The sequence below is a fragment of the Eschrichtius robustus genome, chromosome 7, assembly GCF_028021215.1.
Source record: "Eschrichtius robustus isolate mEscRob2 chromosome 7, mEscRob2.pri, whole genome shotgun sequence".
NCBI classification, from domain to species: Eukaryota; Metazoa; Chordata; class Mammalia; order Artiodactyla; family Eschrichtiidae; genus Eschrichtius; species Eschrichtius robustus.
Genome location: NC_090830.1, coordinates 10,426,314 through 10,445,160, shown reverse-complemented (window position 1 = coordinate 10,445,160; position 18,847 = coordinate 10,426,314). Strand labels below are relative to the sequence as shown.

Below are 18,847 nucleotides of genomic sequence, written 5' to 3'. Positions count from 1 at the left end.
AGGCTTTGGAGATAGAAGAGTGATAGACACTCTCTCTTAGCCTTATGTGATTTTCCTGTAATGGAGACTGGGAAGTAAGTAGCCAATTATTAAACAGTATTGTTAGTGCTGTAATCAGGGCCCCTAATTTCTTGTTTACATGCCTGCTTCTCCCATTGGATTAGAAACTCATTAAGGGCAAGGACTGTGACTTACCCTCCTCTTCTCAGTAGCACTTAATAAATACTTGTGAATGAATAAATCTACTTGAAACTAATCTCCCACCTCTCAAGGGTTCCATTAAATATAATGTATGTGAAAAGATATCATAAACTTCAAGTGTTAGCTTTTATGTTAATGTGGTTCTTCTACCTCTAATTTTTTCTGTAATGATTCTTAATGTTTTCCCTTCTGAAAGCATTCTTAGACTGTTTACTTTCAATTTTGTCCATAATTACCATTGTATCAAAACCCTGACCTCCTCATATTGAAGTCCTATATTTTAACTGTTCATCTGAGTTTTCTGTTATCAGCTTGAAATCAACATATTTAAAACCAACTTATACCTCCCTCCCTATCCCTTTACCAAGCCAAATAATGGAATGAAACCACTTCTACCCCCGCCTCTTCTATCACCATTGTCATTCTTAAAGTGATCCAGGAGTGTCTTTATTTCTTACCCTTGCCTCCTATCCAGTCCTCCCAAGTCCTATAGACTTGTCGTTTGAGATGTCTCTTATCTGTCCCTTACTTTCCATTTTCACTTCCTTTTCACTTTCACTATGGCACTTAGAACAGCCTTTATTGCCATACATGCAGGGCTGATATTTGGTGGATGGAATACAGAAAAGGACTCATGATAACGAACCCTACAATGATATGAACTCAGAATGCAATTGGCATTTGGCTCCTCAACTTCCCACCACCTCCAGTTGGCTAACTGCACACTTGCTTTGGATATTTCATTAAATCTTGTAATGATGCAACCTCAGCTTTTATGTGATTGACAATATTGGACCTTACAGTTGTGTGGCATAATTTTACTATACTCTTGGTAAAGATTATAATAGTACGTGCAATAAGCAAAAATCAGTAATACAAATTTCCATATTAACCCATTAGTTAAAGTTAATTGTGTAGAATGTTTAATGGGCATCTTGTCATAGAGATATCTGGGAAACATTTGCAGCACTACCTGCCTTGTCATGCATGTTGTTTATAAAGCACTCTATGCTTAAGGAGAATGACCCACTTATTTTCTTTGAATTATATTTGTTACTGTACAGAAAGAAAAATATATCTGAAGAATTGAAAATTGGTATAGTGGATAATGGAAGCTATTTAGACCTCAATGGGCAAAGCAGTACTAATGGTAAGCTACAAAAGTAATTTGTAAATCTCACCAAAACTTGTAAAGTCACATAATAGAAATTGCAAAATGGGAATAGTTAAATATTTGAAAAGTAAAAAATTTAAAAAGATTTAGCTTTAGTAAATTATATTCTAACAGCTGTCCATATTTTACAAGAAAGAAATGATTTATTAAAGTGGACAGATAAAGTCAAAAAGTCAAACTAAAGAAAACTGAAAATGAAGCAGAAGGTTATTGAAACAAATAATGATAAGCCCTTTGAAACAAAACAAAGTAGCTATTCTAAGAGGCAAACTAATAGATTTTCTAATACGGTTTATGAAAATGCATTTGTGGTTTGATAACAGACATGAAAGCATAATTTTTTTTAAGTTTGTTCAATTTATTGAATCCTGAAACCTGGCCAATTTAAGTTTGTAAAGCTCTGGATCGAAGAAGAACGAAAATAAAATGACAGCATTCACTAAATGACTTAGCACTAAAGATATAAAATATATAATTTTAGACACTATTATAAGGCTTAGAAAAATTTTGAATATAATTCCTGGTAGTTCAGAGGAAACCAGGAGAGGATTCAGCAAAAGAATGTCATTAATATTAGGAGAAATTTTCGATTTATTGAGACCACAAGTCACCTATGACTATCAATTTATTTCATTTTATTTTTTTGGCCACGCTGCACGGCCTGTGGGATCTTAGTTCCCCAACCAGGGATCGAACCTGCGCCCCCTGCATTGGAGGCACGGAGTCTTCACCACTGGACCACCAGGGAAGTCCCATGACTATCACTTTAATGAGGAAGTTGTTGGGAGAATTTATTGCAGTTTACTGTGTTACATCATGGCTCAGACAGTATCATTTAGCTAGTAACTGCTGCAACAAACAAAAGATCAAACCAATCATTTCCTCCTGCCTTGGAGTATCATCATAGCATATATGGATAATTAATGTCACCTAACTTGTTTTACTGGAATCCCTTCTCTTCCTTCAGCCCATGTTGCACAGAACTGCCAAACTAATCTTAATTAATTTGCTTTCACTTTAAGCCTCTATTCACAAATCATTTCCTTTTAGGACAAACACTTTAGCTTCACAGTCAACGCTCCCTGTAATCTGCTTCTCATCTTATATATACACACACATATATATGTATATATATTTATACTTATATATAATTTTTTAGAAACAGCTTTATTGACTCACACACCACATAATTCTTTTAAAGGATACAATTCAGTGGGTTTTAGTATATTCATGGGGTTATGCAATCATCACCACAATCTAATTTGATAATATTTTTGTTTCCCCTGAAAGAAACCACCATCACTATTAGCACTGACTCCCATTTCCCCCACTCCACCCCTAACCCCCACCCGAGGCAGTCACTAACCTACTCTCTGTATTTATAGACTTGCCTATTCTGGTTGTTTCATATAAGTGGAATCATGTACTACGTGGTCTTTTGTGACTGTCTTCTTTCACTTAACATAATGTTTTCAAGGTTCATCCATACTACTTATATCATAACTTCAATAATTTTTAAGTCTGAATAATAGTCCATTATATGAAAATACCACATTTTGTTTATCCAGCCATCGGTTGATGGACATTTGGATTGTTCCTACTTTTTGGCTTTTATGAATAATGCTGCTATGAACATTTGTGTCCAGGTTTTTCTGTGGCTATATATTTTCATTTCTCTTGGGTAATATTATGGACTGAATGTTTGTGTCCCTCCAAAATTTATATGTTGAAGCCTCAAGCTCCAGTATCTCTGTATTTGGAGATGGATCTTTATGGAAGTAATTAAGGTTAAATGAGGTCATAATGGTGGGAATCTGATCCAATAGGATTAATTTCCTTACAAGAGGAGACCCAAGGGGACTTCCGTGGAGGTCCAGTGGTTGAGACTCTGTGCTTCCAATGCAGGGGGCACAGGTTCAATCCCTGGTTGGGGGATTAGGATCCCACATGCCGTGCGGCCAAAAAAAAAAAAGACCCAAGAGAGCCCTTTTCTCTCTTTACACCATGTGAGGACACAGTAAGAAGGTGGCCACCTGCAAACCAGGAAGAGAGCCCTCACCAGGAATCAAATCAGCTGGCACCTTAATCTTGGACTTCCAGCCTCCAGTACTGTGAGCAAATAAATTTCTGTTGTATAAACCACTCGATTTGTGGTATTTTATTACAGCAGCCCAAGCCAACTAAGAAAGTTAAATACCTAGATGAGTCATATGGTACCTTTGTTTTACATTTTGAAGAGGGAGTATATTCTTAAGATATACTCCCTTAGTTGTACAGAAATGTACATAAAAGTATATTCATTGCAGCAGTATTTGTTTTTTTCTAAGATTTTTTTTTGACGTGGACCATTTTTAAAGTCTTTATTGAATTTGTTACAATATTGCTTTTGTTTTATGTTTTGGTTTTTTGGCCGGGAAGCACGTGGGATCTCCACTGAACCACCAGGGAAGTCCCTGCAGCATTATTTGTAATAGAAAAAAAGTAACAAATGTTCATCAATATGAATTGATTAAGTCACAGTTCAGTGATTTAATGTGGCAAAACTATCTGTATACTATACGTACAATATATAGTAGCAAGATAATTTTTATATATTCGTGTTCTTTTCCCTCTATTTTTTCCATCTTTAGTTACAGAAAGGTACCCAGTCCATTTTGTACTTTCTTGCCTCAGGGAATTATTATGATGATAAAGCTAAAAGAAGGCTCTTGTAAAACACTTCCTTTCTGAATTAATTTTCCTACAACCTGAGCCTGTTGAAGAGATCAGGCTAGGTGTACTGGAAGGGAGACACAGAGAAAAGGAGCAGTGACTTTAAGGGCAAACAGAACAGAGGAGAGAGGAGAGATTCCTGGGAAGGGAACAAAAGCCAGAAGTTCCCATGGTGGTTGGTAGTACTGTAGGAGGTGAGCAAGACTTCATGGAGGATGGACTAGACAGTAACATTCCAGCTTTCTTCCTGAGACAGGGAAGCAGAAAAGTGCCAGGCTTTGAGGGATCACTGTTGGCTTCAATAATAAACCTGCCAATGGAGTCTGATGCCTGCAGTTGAGAGGTAAGGAGGCCCTAACACTGACTGAGATTAAATTTTCTGCTAGCCCTGCAAGAAGGGAGTGAAAAAAGAACATTCGTCCTTTTCAAGATGCTGGACTGAGTACGTGTTTATCTTTTCTCCCTCTTGAGAGAATACTAAAAGGAAAGAAAAAGAATAAAAAGGCTAAAATATCAAAATAACCTTGAGAATTGGAAGGGCTTTGTTAGTGGATGAGAAATTCCAAAAAATGTCTGGAATACAGAAAGCAGAAAGACTGCTGATTGATGTAAGCAGTGGGGATATGGCCAGAGCTAAGGCTATGTAGAGAAGGGGTTGTGGCTGAAACAGGACCCAGCAGGCTCAGGAGAACTGAAAGTACTTGGCAGAATAATGGACCCCCAGTGATGTCCACGTCCTCATCCTCAGAGCTGGTGAATAGATTAGATTACATGGGAAAGGGGAATTAAGGTTGAAGAGAAATTATGGTTGCTAATCGATGATCTCAGAATAGGGAGATTATCCTGCATTATCCAGGTGGACCCACCGGTAACTACAAGCTTCCTCAAAGGAGAAGAAGGAGGCAGAAGGGGAGAGTCAGAATGAGATGTGACATTGGAACCAAAGTCAGAGTGGTGTGATGAGAAGGACTCAACCCACCGTTTCTGCCTTTGAACATGGAGGAAGGGGACCACAAGCCACAGAATGCAGGTGGCTTCTAGTAACTATAAAGACAAGGAAACAGATTCTCCCCTGGAGTCTCCAGAAGGGAACACAGCCCTGCTGATACCTTGAGAAGTGTTGGACTTCTACAGAACTCTATATAATAAATATATGTTGTTTAAGCCAGTAAGTTTGTGGTAATAGGAAACTAACTGGAACAGCTCTATACTTGTCAACAAAGAGGACTGGAGAGATAAATATGGATGAAAACAGAAATTAATTGATAGTCTGTAAATGGAAGGGTACATCTCCCCATGCTACCTCTTCCTTACACCCCAATGGGCAAACTAAATCATCACTGCCAGATATTTTATCCTCAAGCAAAAGAGTAAGACATCTTTTTAGAGAAGTAGAAGTGAGTTTCTGGGAAGAATTTGAGCAAATAGGAAAGGTATTGGTGTCAAAGAGCTACATTCTTCTGTTCTGGCATCAGGGAGCCTTCCTGGAGCATCATGGCTGCTCCCTTCCCAATCACATGACATTGAAACTTACCAGTCAGCCAGCCAGCCCTGCTTGGAAAAGCTGAGCTCCCATTAGCTCACATTTAGCATTTCTCATGCCTCATTCTGTCTTAAACACAAATGGACAACCAGAAACTCCCACACATTTATAGAATACCTGCAGTATGACAGAGAAAGACCAAGGTAAAAAAAAAAAAAGCAAAAACAAAATGAAACAAGAAAAATATAGAAAAACTCAAATTAGAGGAAACAGAAAAAACAGAGAACACCTTAAAACAAAATAAGACAAACCATAATCTGTAAGTAGTATCACTGGAGAGATCTGAGGAGATATTGAATTGAATCTATGGCAGCTGTTGTTGTTTATCTTCCTAACAGTCATCCCTCACTTCTACTTCATGAAAAGAAACTTGATATTTTCCCCATGTTGCATGGCCATGTGTTTCAGGAAAAACAGAATTCTCTCTTCCTCGGGGGACCTTAGTCTTTGTCACTTAAGGCCTTCAACCAGTTAGGTGAGGCTCACCCACATGACGGAGGGCAATCTGCTTGACTCAAAGTCTTCTGATTTTTTTTTTTAAAGTGTAGCTCTTTTTTTTTTAAAATTATTTATTTATTTTTATTTATGGCTGTGTTGGGTCTTCATTTCTGTGCGAGGGCTTTCTCTAGTTGCGGCAAGCGGGGGCCACTCTTCATCACGATGCGTGGGCCTCTTCACTATCGCGGCCTCTCTTGTTGCGGAGCACAGGCTCCAGACGCGCAGGCTCAGTAGTTGTGGCTCACGGGCCCAGTTGCTCCGCGGCATGTGGGATCTTCCCAGACCAGGACTCGAACCCGTGTCCCCTGCATTGGCAGGCGAATTCTTAACCACTGCGCCACCAGGGAAGCCCAAAAGTCTGCTGATTTAAATGTTGATCTCATCTAAAACATACCTTCACAGCAACATTGAGACTGGTGTTGACCAAATATCTGGGTACAATGGCCTAGCCAAGTTGACACATAAAGTTAACCTTCACAACCACATGCCAAGATGAAAAGTTGCACATCAGAAGGTACCAAAAGTTCCTTAGAAGAAGGCTGCAGAGAACTTGGTATGATAAACCTCTGCCGCTGTGAAGTCCCCTGTGGAAGGCTGACTCCTCCTTGGGATGGAGCTGTGAGGAGGACAGATACGGAAGAAGATTGTAAAATGTTACAATAAAAGAATTAGCTTTTGATTTTTTTTCTTATATAAATCTTTTTCAGGATGTCCTTATGAACAATTATTCATAGCCTCAACTCCTATGGTGTCCAGTAAGACACTGTGAAATCAAATAAATCTCCGGAAATTGAATGGGTTTAACTGATCTTGATTTTCTTTTACGTTACCCTACAACTCCAAAGGGCTTGTGTACTAAAGTAGGCATCATGCACAGAGATGGCCAGCAGGCACATGAAAAGATGATCAACATCTCTAATTATTAGAGAAATGCAAATCAAAACTACAGTCAGGTACCACCTCACACCGGTCAGGACGGCCATCATTAAAGTCTACAAAAAACAAATGCTGGAGAGGGTGTGGAGAAAGGGGAACCCTCCTGCACTGCTGGTGGGAATGTAAATTGGTGCAGCCAATATGGAGAACAGTATGGAAGTTCCTCAAAAAACTAAAAATAGTTGGGAATTCCCTGGCAAACAGTGGTTAAGACTCAGCACTTTCACTGCCTTGGCCCAGGTTCAATCCCTGGTCAGGGAAATAAGATCCCGTAAGCCATGCATTGCAGCCAAAAAAACCCAAAACAAACAAAAAAGATACATGCACCCAATGTTCATAGCAGCACTATTTACAATAGCCAAGACATGGAAGCAACCAAAGTGTCAATCGACAGATGAACAAAGAAGATGTGGTATGTATACACAATGGAATACTACTCAGCCATAAAAAAGAATGAACATGGATTTGCAGCAACATGGATGGACCTAGAGACTATCACACTAAGTGAAGTAAGTCAGAAAGAGAAAGATAAATACCATATGATATCACTTATATGTGGAATATAAAATGACACAAATGAACTTTCCTACAAAACATTTACAGACATAGAGAACAGACTTGTGGTTGGATGGGGGAGGACTGGATTGGGAGTCTGGGATTAGCACGTGCAAACTATTATATATAGAATGGATAAACAGGATTTCCCTGGTGGCATAGTGGTTAAGAATCCGCCTGCCAATGCAGGGGACACGGGTTCGATCCCTGCTCCAGGAAGATCCCACATGCCGCAGAGCAACTAAGCCTGTGCGCCACAACTACTGAGCCTGCATGCCACAGCTACTGAAGCCCACGCACCTAGAGCCCCTGTGCTCCACAGCAAGAGAAGCCACCACAATGAGAGACCCGCGCACCACAACGAAGAGTAGCCCCCACTTGCTGCAACTAAAGAAAACCCCACGTGCAGCAATGAAGACCTAACACAGCCAAAAATAAATAAATAAATGAATAAATTTATTTTTAAAAAAAGAGAATGGATAAACAATAAGGCCCTACAGCACAGGGAACTATGTTAAATATCCTGTGATAAACCATAATGGAAAAGAATATGAAAAAGAATGTATGCATATGTATAACTGAATCACTTTGCTGTACAGCAGAAATTAACATTGTGAATCAACCTTACTTCAATAAAACAAATTTTTTTTAAAAAGTAAAATAGGTGTCATGGTCCCAGTGACAAAAATCAAGACAGTAGATGTAGTCACTGAGAGAGGATGTAGCCCAAGAAGAGCAGTAATCAAGGACAGTTATCAAGGAGGGAACAATTAAAGGAATAAGGAAACCATGAAGGAAGAGACCAGCTAATTGAAAAGAGGGGAGGTTCTTAATCTGTGATCCATGGACGTCTCTGGGGCCCATTAACTGTCTTCAAAGGGTTAATTAACTCCCTGAAATTATCTGTGAAATTTGCATGTATGTGGATAGCTGTCATCAGATTTCCAAAGTTATTTTTTAACTCCCGGTCAATGACAACGACCACAACAAAGAAAAGAAAAGAAAAACAAAACCAAAAAATAATCACTGGAAAGAAAGCATGTGGTTTCAAGGAGTGAACCATTCAAGTGTAATGCAGTAGAGATACCCGATAGGATATTGACTGAAAAACGTTCAATCAGTACGGCAATTAGAAGGTCTCTTCTTTGAAGAGTCATTTAGCTGTGCTCCCTCAACCTCCTTTCCACTTCAGCTCACTGCAGTCTGGCTCCTGAGGCTGCTACTCTACCAAAACTGCTCTAGTTAGCGACACTGACATTTATTTTGTGAAATCTAGCGAATGGTTCTCTCTTCTCATCTAGCTTGACTTCTCAGCAGTGGTGACCCCACAGTCTTCCAGTTTTGCTCCAACCTCTCTGGTTTAAACCACCATTTCCTTTTGTGCCCCAGATGAAATGACTACAATAGCTTGTAAGTGACCGCTCTTTTTTTTTTTTTTTTTTTTTTTGGCCACTCGGCTTGCTGATCTTAGCTCACCAACCAGGGATGGAACCCAGGCCCCTTGGCAGGGAAAGCGCCAAGTCCTAACCACAGACCGCCAGGGAATTCACCGTAAGTGACCCTCTTAATTCTCCCTCAGCCCTGCTTCCCACTCCTGTTTACCTATAGACCTAGAAAGATCGTCCTCCAGTTTTTTTTCTTTACATTGCTTGATCCTTCTTATCTTGCAGCTGTCAGTTCAAATGTCACCTTGAAAGTTATCCTCCCCTTACTTCCTACTTTCAGTTTGTAACATATTATCACAGAACCATCTGTTTCCAGATAATCTGAAATTATCTTATTCATTTTATTTATATATCATCTGTCTCATACCATTAAGATATACATTTGTCCAGAACCGGAACATTGCATCTCTTTTTCTCTGCTAGATCTCCAGTGCCTAAAAATAGTGTTTGGTGCAGAGCTGGCACTTATTTACCTGATGCATGAATGATGAGACTTAAAATAAATTGCATTACAAATATTTGATATTTTAAGTTTGCACTTTTTTGAGACAGTGCTTTAAATATGATCTTTACAACAAAGGGGGATAAGTAACCCTATCAACCTATGCTATAGAGAAATCAAGGGATATGAGGACTAAGAAACCACTTTGGTGATCTGAAGTCAGTGGTGATATTTGAAAGATAATTGTGGAAGAACTGGAGGGAAGAGAGAAGCCAGAAGGCCAGGCTGAAAAAGATTAAAGTGAGAGGAGGGTGAGGAATGAGAGACAGGGTATATAGATCTCTTTTAGGGAAAAACTTTAGCAGAGAAAGCACTTCAAGGAGATAACATGGTTGAGGCAGCAGTGCACAGGATCAATGTCTCGAGAAAAGGACAGAGCAGAGAGGGATCATTCTTTCACTCTAGGCAAAACCAGGCAAGTACTGTCACAACTCAGTGGAGACAGGAAAATATTTTACAAAGAAAAGGAAGGTGCATGCTTCCTATATCTGTTGTGGGGCTGGTCTGAATTTGGTGGATGCCAATAATCTTCAAAAAGTGTGGCCATTCTCTGCCGGAAGATAATTTAAAACTCTCCAGTTAGAAAGTGCACAGCTCTTCTCAGGACACAGCTGAATGTCAATAAATAACTTACCTTTATTCTGCTTCAGTTTTTGTCTAAGTTGGGGCCAAAGTTGTCCTCCAACCTTCATGAGTACAGGAGGCTTGATCAAAATAAATAGTGATAAAGCCCATCTGATAAAGCCACCTGAGTCAAACCTGTAGTCTAACAAAATTTATTAAGTTGCTGAAACAAGGAAAACCACCCACCAAAGGAACTAGGGGAGTTTAACTGGAAGAAAAAAAAAAAAAAAAAGGAAGAGGCAGACATAGCATAGGATTTGGTGGAGTGTATTAATAGATAAGAATTAAGCAGGCTCAGGCCTGAGCTGTGAAGCCGACTCCAAGGTCATGTATCCTTGAAAACCATAAAGCTAAAATAAATGTGGAATGTTATATCTGAAAATTTCTTATTTGAAGCACTATGCCTGGGCTGGCAAAGTGTCAAAATGATCCCCAGGACTCAGCTCTGCCAGGCAGACTTGGGATGTTCCATTATTACTCATATGATTTCAAACAATAAAGCTTCTGAAAGTTTGTTTTTTGGAACAAGTTTTTTTAGCCTATGCCGTTTCATTAATCAACAAAAGCAGTTTCTACAGCTTCATAATTGGTATCTGTATGTGCTGAAATTCGGCTTAAATTTAACATTCAGCTTGAAGGCTACCTCCCTGAAGTGTTATTCAATTTCCCTTTGGTTGGGTTAAAGGCCTCTTTTATTTTCACCAACGATAACAATACTATGGGTATTATATGCTTTAATCATGTACCAGGCTCCACAGCTAAACGTTGATTTATGTATCATCTCATTTGATCCTCACAACTCTTGAGATACGAGAAAACTCTTAGAAATTAACATGCCTACGGAATTTGCTTTTTCTATTACTGCATTTACTTTCATCCTGCTTTGCGATTCAGCGAGTTAATTTTCTTCCCCTAGTTTTTGTGGAATCAACCCTACATTCTTCTCTGTGAACACCACAGGCTTCCTACGTGGTAGATTCTCAATGAACGTGGAACTGAATCTCATACAGGACTTGTAACTCGCTTCCGTGATAACAAGTAAACTGGAACCTGCGCGTCCCTTGCGTCGTTCTGTCATCCCGGGTTTCGGGGAATCGCTTGAGCAGCACAGGAGCGGCGAGCTCCGCTGGGTTTGGGCGCTCTGACCACACCTTCCGCTCCCCAGACCCTAGCTGATAATTACCACTGAGCTCCAGCTGCCGCCGCTCCTTCCCGAGGGGGCGGGACTTCCTCTCTTCCTAAAGGAGCACTTCCGCCCAGAGCCGGAAGCTGCCCTGGGGCAAGACGCGAGACGGGGGCTGCCGCTCAGACCACCCTGGCGGACCGCAGGTAGGTGAGCTTCTTCGGGGTCTGGGGAGCGGAGGGAGCCGTGCGTTCCTGGCTGGCTCGTGACCGGTGCAGGCCTGCGAGGCTCTCGGTCTGTTTTGCCTTTAGAAACTTCCTAGGTGGCCGGGCGTTGCCTGCTTCCTGGGGCTTTGAGCGAACCCAACTGCGCCGGGTCCAGAGGAGGCGTCCGTGGGGGCGAGCGGTGTCCCGGGCTGGGGCCCGCGGTGGGCGAGCGGGAGTGGTAGCCCCGCACTGCACTTCACAGAAAAGCCGTACTGACTTGTCACTCTGCGAGAGGTGAAACTGGCACAGGCGACCCACGACTTGGTGTCAGGTTAGAGAAACAGCCCTGACCGTCCAAATCCTTTAACATTTGTGATGCAGGAGAAATAACGTTAAGTAGGTGGAGAACGTTTACAGGTTTTACATATTACTCACTACCACCCGGGGACTGTTCTAGGTTGTGGGTGAGAATAGACTTCTCTTTTGTCTGAAGTTAATATATCCATGGCCATTGTCATTTGATACTTGGCTCAACTGTTTTCATCTTTTTAGGGTTTTTTTTGTAAATAATTTTTTTTTTTTGGCTGCGTTGGGTCTTTGTTGCTGTGCGCGGGCTTTCTCTAGCTGCAGCGAGCGGGGGCTACTCTTTGCGGAGCACGGGCTTCTCATTGCGGTGGCTTCTCTTGTTGCAGAGCACGAGCTCTAGGCGCGCGGGCTTCAGTAGTTGCGGCACGTGGGCTCAGTAGTTGTGGCTCGCGGGCTCTAGAGCACAGGCTCAGTAGTTGTGACTCACGGGGCTTAGTTGCTCCACGGCATGTGGGATCTTCCCGGACCAGGGCTTGAATCCGTGTCCCCTGCATTGGTAGGTGGATTCTTAACCACTGCGCCACCAGGGAAGTCCCTTTATGTATGCTTTTGTAACTAGCATATTGATGGGGAATTTTTTTTTTTTTTTAAACCAGGCGGACAGTCTCTGCCTTTTGACTGGCAGGCTGATTGTACTTACATTCACTGTCATTACTGAGATATTTGTTGAGGCCTGTAAAACCTTCGGCGTCATCCTTGACCCATTTCTTTCTCACCACACATGTAATCTATCAGCAGATCCAAGAACTCGGCCTTCAGAGTCTATCCAGACTCCCAAGCCCTTCTCAGCACCTTCCCTTATTCAAATTACAGTCATCTCTCGCCTGGATTTCTGCAGTAGCCACTTAAATAGTCTGCTTTTTCTTTTTTCAGTCTTTCCATCGCATGTAGAGTGATTCTTTTTTTAAAAAAAATCAGATTATCTCCCTTCTCTCAAAAAATCCTCCACAGACTACCCATTTCACTAAGATTAAAATCCAGATTCTTTAGAGGGGCCGTCAAGGTTCTGTATGACCTGGCCCTTGCTTTCCCTCTGATCTCATCTCTGGCTACTCTCCCCCTTTGCTCTATGTTGTTGCCTCGGGCACATCCTAACCTCAGGATGTTTACACTTGCAGTTCCTTTGTCAAAATGTCCACATGGTTTAATCCCTTACCTCCCTCCTGTTTTTTTTTTTTTTTTTTTGAATATTACCTTCTCAGTGAGGTCTCCCCTGACATAGCCTTCCCTTACATTTCCGTTGTACTCGTTGCCCTTGTACTTATTACCATATGACCTGCCATGTGATTTATTCATTTTTCTGGTTCATTACTGTTTACCCCACTAGGATAGAAGTTTCATGAGAGCCGCTATTTTTCTGTGTTTTGTTTACAGCTGTATCCCTAGTGCCTAAAACAATATTTGGCTTTTAGTGAGCTCTCCATAATATAATTGTTGAAAAAATGGATTTGGCCTTTTTTTTTTTTTGCCATCTGATACTTTGTACTTTCTGTGCTTTTTCTTTCTCTTTTCTTGCCTTTTTTTGAATTGAGGTTTTGTCTTGTTTTCTCTCTTCACTTTTTCCCTTCTACTTGTTTGGAAGATATGTTACTCTATATACATTACTTCTGTTCTTATAGTGGTTAACCTTTTAATTTATCTAATCAGAATCTTAACCTTGCAGAACAATATTGTCTTTACCTGTAAGCTACTGATTTTAACAGGCTTCCTGGATCATCTCAGTACTTATTTTCATAAGATGTAAACGTTCAACAATAAAACTAGTAGTTGTTACTATTTTCTGGTGGTTTTGATGTTTTTCCTTTTTGGTTTATTAAAGTAAATTTATCATACAGCTTAATAGAATATTTACTGTATACTTAGCACTCCAAAGTTTATTTTTTTTAAAGTATATGATACTTTCCCTACCTTAGCATTTTGCTGGGAAATGTGCAAAAGAGTCCATTAGAAAATAACATGATAGACATTATTAAGTGTGAAATGAATATTGCCCAGAAAATAGGTAGAGGCTACCAGAAACGAGGGAATTTAACAGTTTGCTGGTTATTAGGAGCAGCTGGAATGAATTTGTGGAGGAGTGATTTGGGAAGATTTGGTGGTATTTGAAAGTGTGTAGAGAAAAGGCACTGATTGGTTCATTAATTTTATTATTTCTGCTTCATATAGTTGTATCATAAAAATTGTGGGCTTGGTGTGGATTTCAGTCATTGGTGTTTGAGAGAGAAGACATGTCTACAGCCTCTTCAGAAAGCCTAAGGCTTTTTGGAGGCGCTGCTTAAAATGATGAAACAATTCAGTGTGTGAGGGCCAAGGAACTACTGTGAGGATGTAGTAGAACTTGGACACAGGCTTTGACATTAGCTATGACGTGCATGGAGGACAGCAGGATATTATGCTAAGTGAAGTAAGCCGGTCACCAAAGAGAAATACTGTGTGCTTCCACTTCTGTGAGATATTTGGAGCAGTCCGGTTAATAGAAATGGAGGGTGGGGTCTGGGAGAGGAGGCTATGGGGAGTTGTTTCAGGGGTAGAGACTTTCAGTTTTGCAAGACGGAAAAGTTTTGGTGATTGATTGCACAACGTTGTGAATATATCTAATGCCACTGAACTGTACACTTAAAAATGGTTAAGGTGATAAATTTTATGGAATGTGTATTTTATGACAAATTTCTTTTTAAAAAGGACGGCAGGTGGGATTCTTTAAAATTGGGCTAATAAATACTCAGAAGTTGTTACATTTTAGGTGGTCATTTAAAAGCAAATGACATTTTTTGCCCTTATATTTTCGCTTTCTTTAGTCTCCCATCATGAACCTCCAAAATGTCAGTGAAACCCTCTAACATTTCCCTACCTGGAAAGCTTGTTCTCTTAATTTCTGCTGCTCATTTCTGTCAGCTTAACCAGGGAATGGTTTCCACATGGAGTCCTCCTCACTCTTAACCCACCTGTTTCTTCTTCATCACTGAATTTGATCCTTACATTACTAATTATAGGTCTTAATTGTTTGCTGTTAGTTATCTCTTCTAATTAAACTCTGATTTCCTTATAAGTGCATGTCTTATACTTGCTTATGTTCTTCATGACAGAGAAAGGTTAACAAATGTCAGGATTCACTGCTTGTAAGTTCCTGAGCCAGGATTACTGACTACAGTTCCTAATCTCAGTGAAGCCTGTTTCCTGTTGATGTTGAGTTTTCTACTTGACAGGTGTCAGTCTGTGAATGATAATTCAGACCTCATGCCAATTATTTTGGTACAATTTAGAACAAATATCAGAAAAGATTAAGCAAAATACATTTTTTTTTTATACAGCAGGTTCTTATTAGTTAACCATTTTATACATATTAGTGTATGTATGTCAATCCCAATCTCCCAATTCATCCCATCCCCCCCTTTCCCGCTTTGGTGTCCATATGTTTGTTCTTTACAACTGTGTCTCTATTTCTGCCCTGCAAACCAGTTCATCTGTACCATTTCCCAGGTTCCACATATATGCGTTAATGTACAATATTTGTTTTTCTCTTTCTGACTTACTTCACTCTGTATGACAGTCTCTGTATCCATCCATGTGTCTACAAATGACCCAATTTCATTCCTTTTTATGGCTTAGTAATATTCCATTGTATATGTGTACCACATCTTCTTTATCTATTCGTCTGTCAATAGGCATTTAGGTTGCTTCCATGACCTGGCTATTGTAAATAGTGCTGCAATGAACACTGGGGTGCGTGTGTCTTTTTGAATTATGGTTTTCTCTGGGTATATGCCCAGTAGTGGGATTGCTGGGTCATATGGTAATTCTATTTTTAGTTCTTTAAGGAACCTCCATACTGTTCTCCATAGTGGCTGTATCAGTTTACATTCCCACCAACAGTGCAAGAGGGTTCCCTTTTCTCCACACCCTCTCCAGCATTTGTTGTTTGTAGATTTTCTGATGATGCCCATTCTAACTGGTGTGAGGTGATACCTCAGTGTAGTTTTGATTTGCATTTCTCTAATAATTAGTGACGTTGAGCAGCTTTTCATGTGCCTGTTGGCCATCTGTATGTCTTCTTTGGAGAAATGTCTATTAGGTCTTCTGCCCATTTTTGGATTGGGTTGTTTGTTTTTTTAATATTGAGCTGCATGGGCTGTTTATATATTTTGGAGATTAATCCTTTGTCCGTTGATTCGTTTACAAATATTTTCTCCCATTCTGAAGGTTATCTTTTTGTCTTGTTTGTAGTTGCCTTTGTTTGAAAAGCTTTTAAGTTTCATTAGGTCCCATTTCTTTATTTTTGTTTTTATTTCCATTATTTTAGGAGGTGGATCAAAAAAGATCTTGCTTTGATTTATGTCAAAGAGTGTTCTTCCTATGTTTTCCTCTAAGAGTTTTATAGTGTCTGGTCTTCATTTAGGTCTCTAATCCATTTTAAGTTTATTTATTTATTTATTTATTTTAAAACGTGATGATCCATTTATTTGTTTATTTATTTATTTATTTATTTATTTACTTACTGCTGTGTTGGGTCTTCGTTTCTGTGCGAGGACTTTCTCTAGTTACGGCAAGTGGGGGCCACTCTTCATCGCAGTGCGCCGGCCTCTCACTATCGCGGCCTCTCTTGTTGCGGAGCACAAGCTCCAGATGCGCAGGCTCAGTAATTGTGGCTCACGGGCCTAGCTGCTCCGTGGCATGTGGGATCTTCCCAGACCAGGGCTCGAACCCATGTCCCCTGCATTGGCAGGCAGACTCTCAACCACTGCGCCACCAGGGAAGCTCTTAAGTTTATTTTTGTTTATGATGTTAGGGAGTGTTCTAATTTCATTCTTTTACTTGTAGCTGTCCAGTTTTCCCAGCACCACTTATTGAAGAGACTGTCTTTTCTCCATTGTATATCCTTGCCTCCTGTGTCATAGATTAGTTGGCCATAGGAGCGTGGGTTTATCTCTGGGTTTTCTATCCTGTTCCATTGATCTGTATTTCTGTTTTTGTGCCAGTACTATATAGTCTTGATGACTGTAGCTTTGTAGTATAGTCTGAAGTCTTGGAGTCTGATTCTTCCAGCTCTGTTTTTATCCTTCAAGACTGCTTTGGCTATTCAGGGTCTTTTGTGTCTCCATACAAATTTTAAGATTTTTGTTCTAGTTTTGTAAAAAATGCCATTGGTAATTTGATAGGGATTGCACTGAATCTGTAGATTACTTTGGGTAATATAGTCATTTTCACAATATTGATTTTTCCAATCAAAGAACATGGTATATCTCTCCATCTGTTTGTATCATCTTTAATTTTTTTCATCAGTGTCTTATAGTTTTCTGCATACAGGTCTTTTGTCTCCTTAGTTAGGTTTATTCTTAGGTTTTTTTTTGTTGTTGTTGCAGTGGTAAATAGGAGTGTTTCCTTAATTTCTCTATCAGATTTTTCATCATTAATGTATAGGAATGCAAGAGATTTCTGTGCATTAATTTTGTATCCTGCAACTTTACCAAATTCATTGATTAGCTCTAGTAGTTTTCTGGTGGCATCCTTAGGATTCTCTATGTATAGTATCATGTCATCTGCAAACAATGACAGTTTAACTTCTTCTTTTCCAATTTATATTTTATTTCTTTTTCTTTTCTGATTGCCATGGCTAGGACTTCCAAAACTATGTTGAATAATAGTGGTGAGAGTGGACATCCTTGTCTTGTTCCTGATCTTAGAGGAAATGCTTTCAGGTTTTCACCATTGAGAATGATGTTTGCTGTGGGTTTGTTGTATATGGCCTTTATTAGGTTGAGGTAGGTTCCCTCTTTGCCCACCTTCTAGAGGGTTTTTATCATAAATGGGTGTTGAATTTTGTCAAAAGCCTTTTCTGCATCTATTGAGATGGTCATATGGTTTTTCTTCAATTTGTTAATATGGTGTATCACATTCATTGATTTGTGTATATTGAAGAATCCTTGCATCCCTGGGATAAATCCCACCTGATCATGGTGTATGATCCTTTTAATGTGTTGTTGGATTCTGTTTGCTAGTATTTTGTTGAGGATTTTTGCATCTATATTCATCAGTGATATTGGTTTGTAATTTTATTTTTTGTAGTATCTTTGTCTGGTTTAGGTATCAGGGTGATGGTGGCCTCATAGAATGAGTTTGGGAGTGTTCCTTCCTCTGCAGTTTTTTGGAAGAGTTTGAGAAGGATGGGTGTTAGCTCTTGTCTAAATGTTTGATAGAATTCACCTGTGAAGCCATCTGGTCCTGGACTTTTGTTTGTTGGAAGATTTTTAATCACGGTTCCAATTTCATTACTTGTGATTGGTCTGTTCATATTTTCTATTTCTTCCTGGTTCAGTCTTGGAAGTTTATACCTTTCTAGGAATTTGTCCATTTCTTCCAGGTTGTCCATTTTATTGGTATAGAGTTGCTTGTAGTAGTCTCTTAGGATGCTTTGTATTTTTGTGGTGTGTGTTGTAGCTTCTCCTTTTTCGTTTCTAATTTTATTGATTTGAGTCCTCTCCCTCTTTTTCTTGATGAGTTTGGCTAATGGTTTATCAATTTTGTTTATCTTTTCAAAGAACCAGCTTTTAGTTCTATTGATCTTTGCTGTTGTTTTCTTTGTTTCCATTTCATTTATGTCTGCTCTGATCTTTATGATTTCTTTCCTTCTGCTAACTTTGGGTTTTGTTTGTTCTTCTTTCTCTAGTTCCTTTAGGTGTAACGCTAGATTGTTTATTTGAGATTTTTCTTGTTTCTTGACGTAGGCTTGTATTGCTGTAAACTTCCCCCTTAGAACTGCTTTTGCAGCATCCCATAGGTTTTGGATCATCGTGTCTTCATTGTCATTTTTCTCTAGGTATTTTTTTATTTCCTGTTTGATTTCTTCAGTGATCTCTTGGTTATTTAGTAATGTATTGTTTAGCCTCCATGTATTTGTGTGTTTTTTTTTACTTGTTTTTCCCCTGTAATTGAATTTTAATCACAGCATTGTGGTCAGAACAGAT

General features: G+C 39.6%; 1 protein-coding gene across 3 annotated transcripts in view; it reads left to right on the top strand.

Annotated features, from left to right (window-relative positions):
* Positions 1-11,440: 11,440 nt before the first annotated feature.
* The window catches only part of TBCE (tubulin folding cofactor E), a 93,325-nt gene continuing 85,918 nt past the window's right edge, over positions 11,441-18,847 (top strand). For 2 of the 3 annotated variants that reach the window (XM_068547573.1, XM_068547571.1), the window contains exon 1: positions 11,441-11,519. The gene's annotated coding sequence lies outside the window, so the exon portion shown is untranslated. Of the gene's footprint in view, positions 11,524-18,847 lie in introns of all 3 variants that reach the window. The other variant, XM_068547572.1, reaches the window with a different exon arrangement.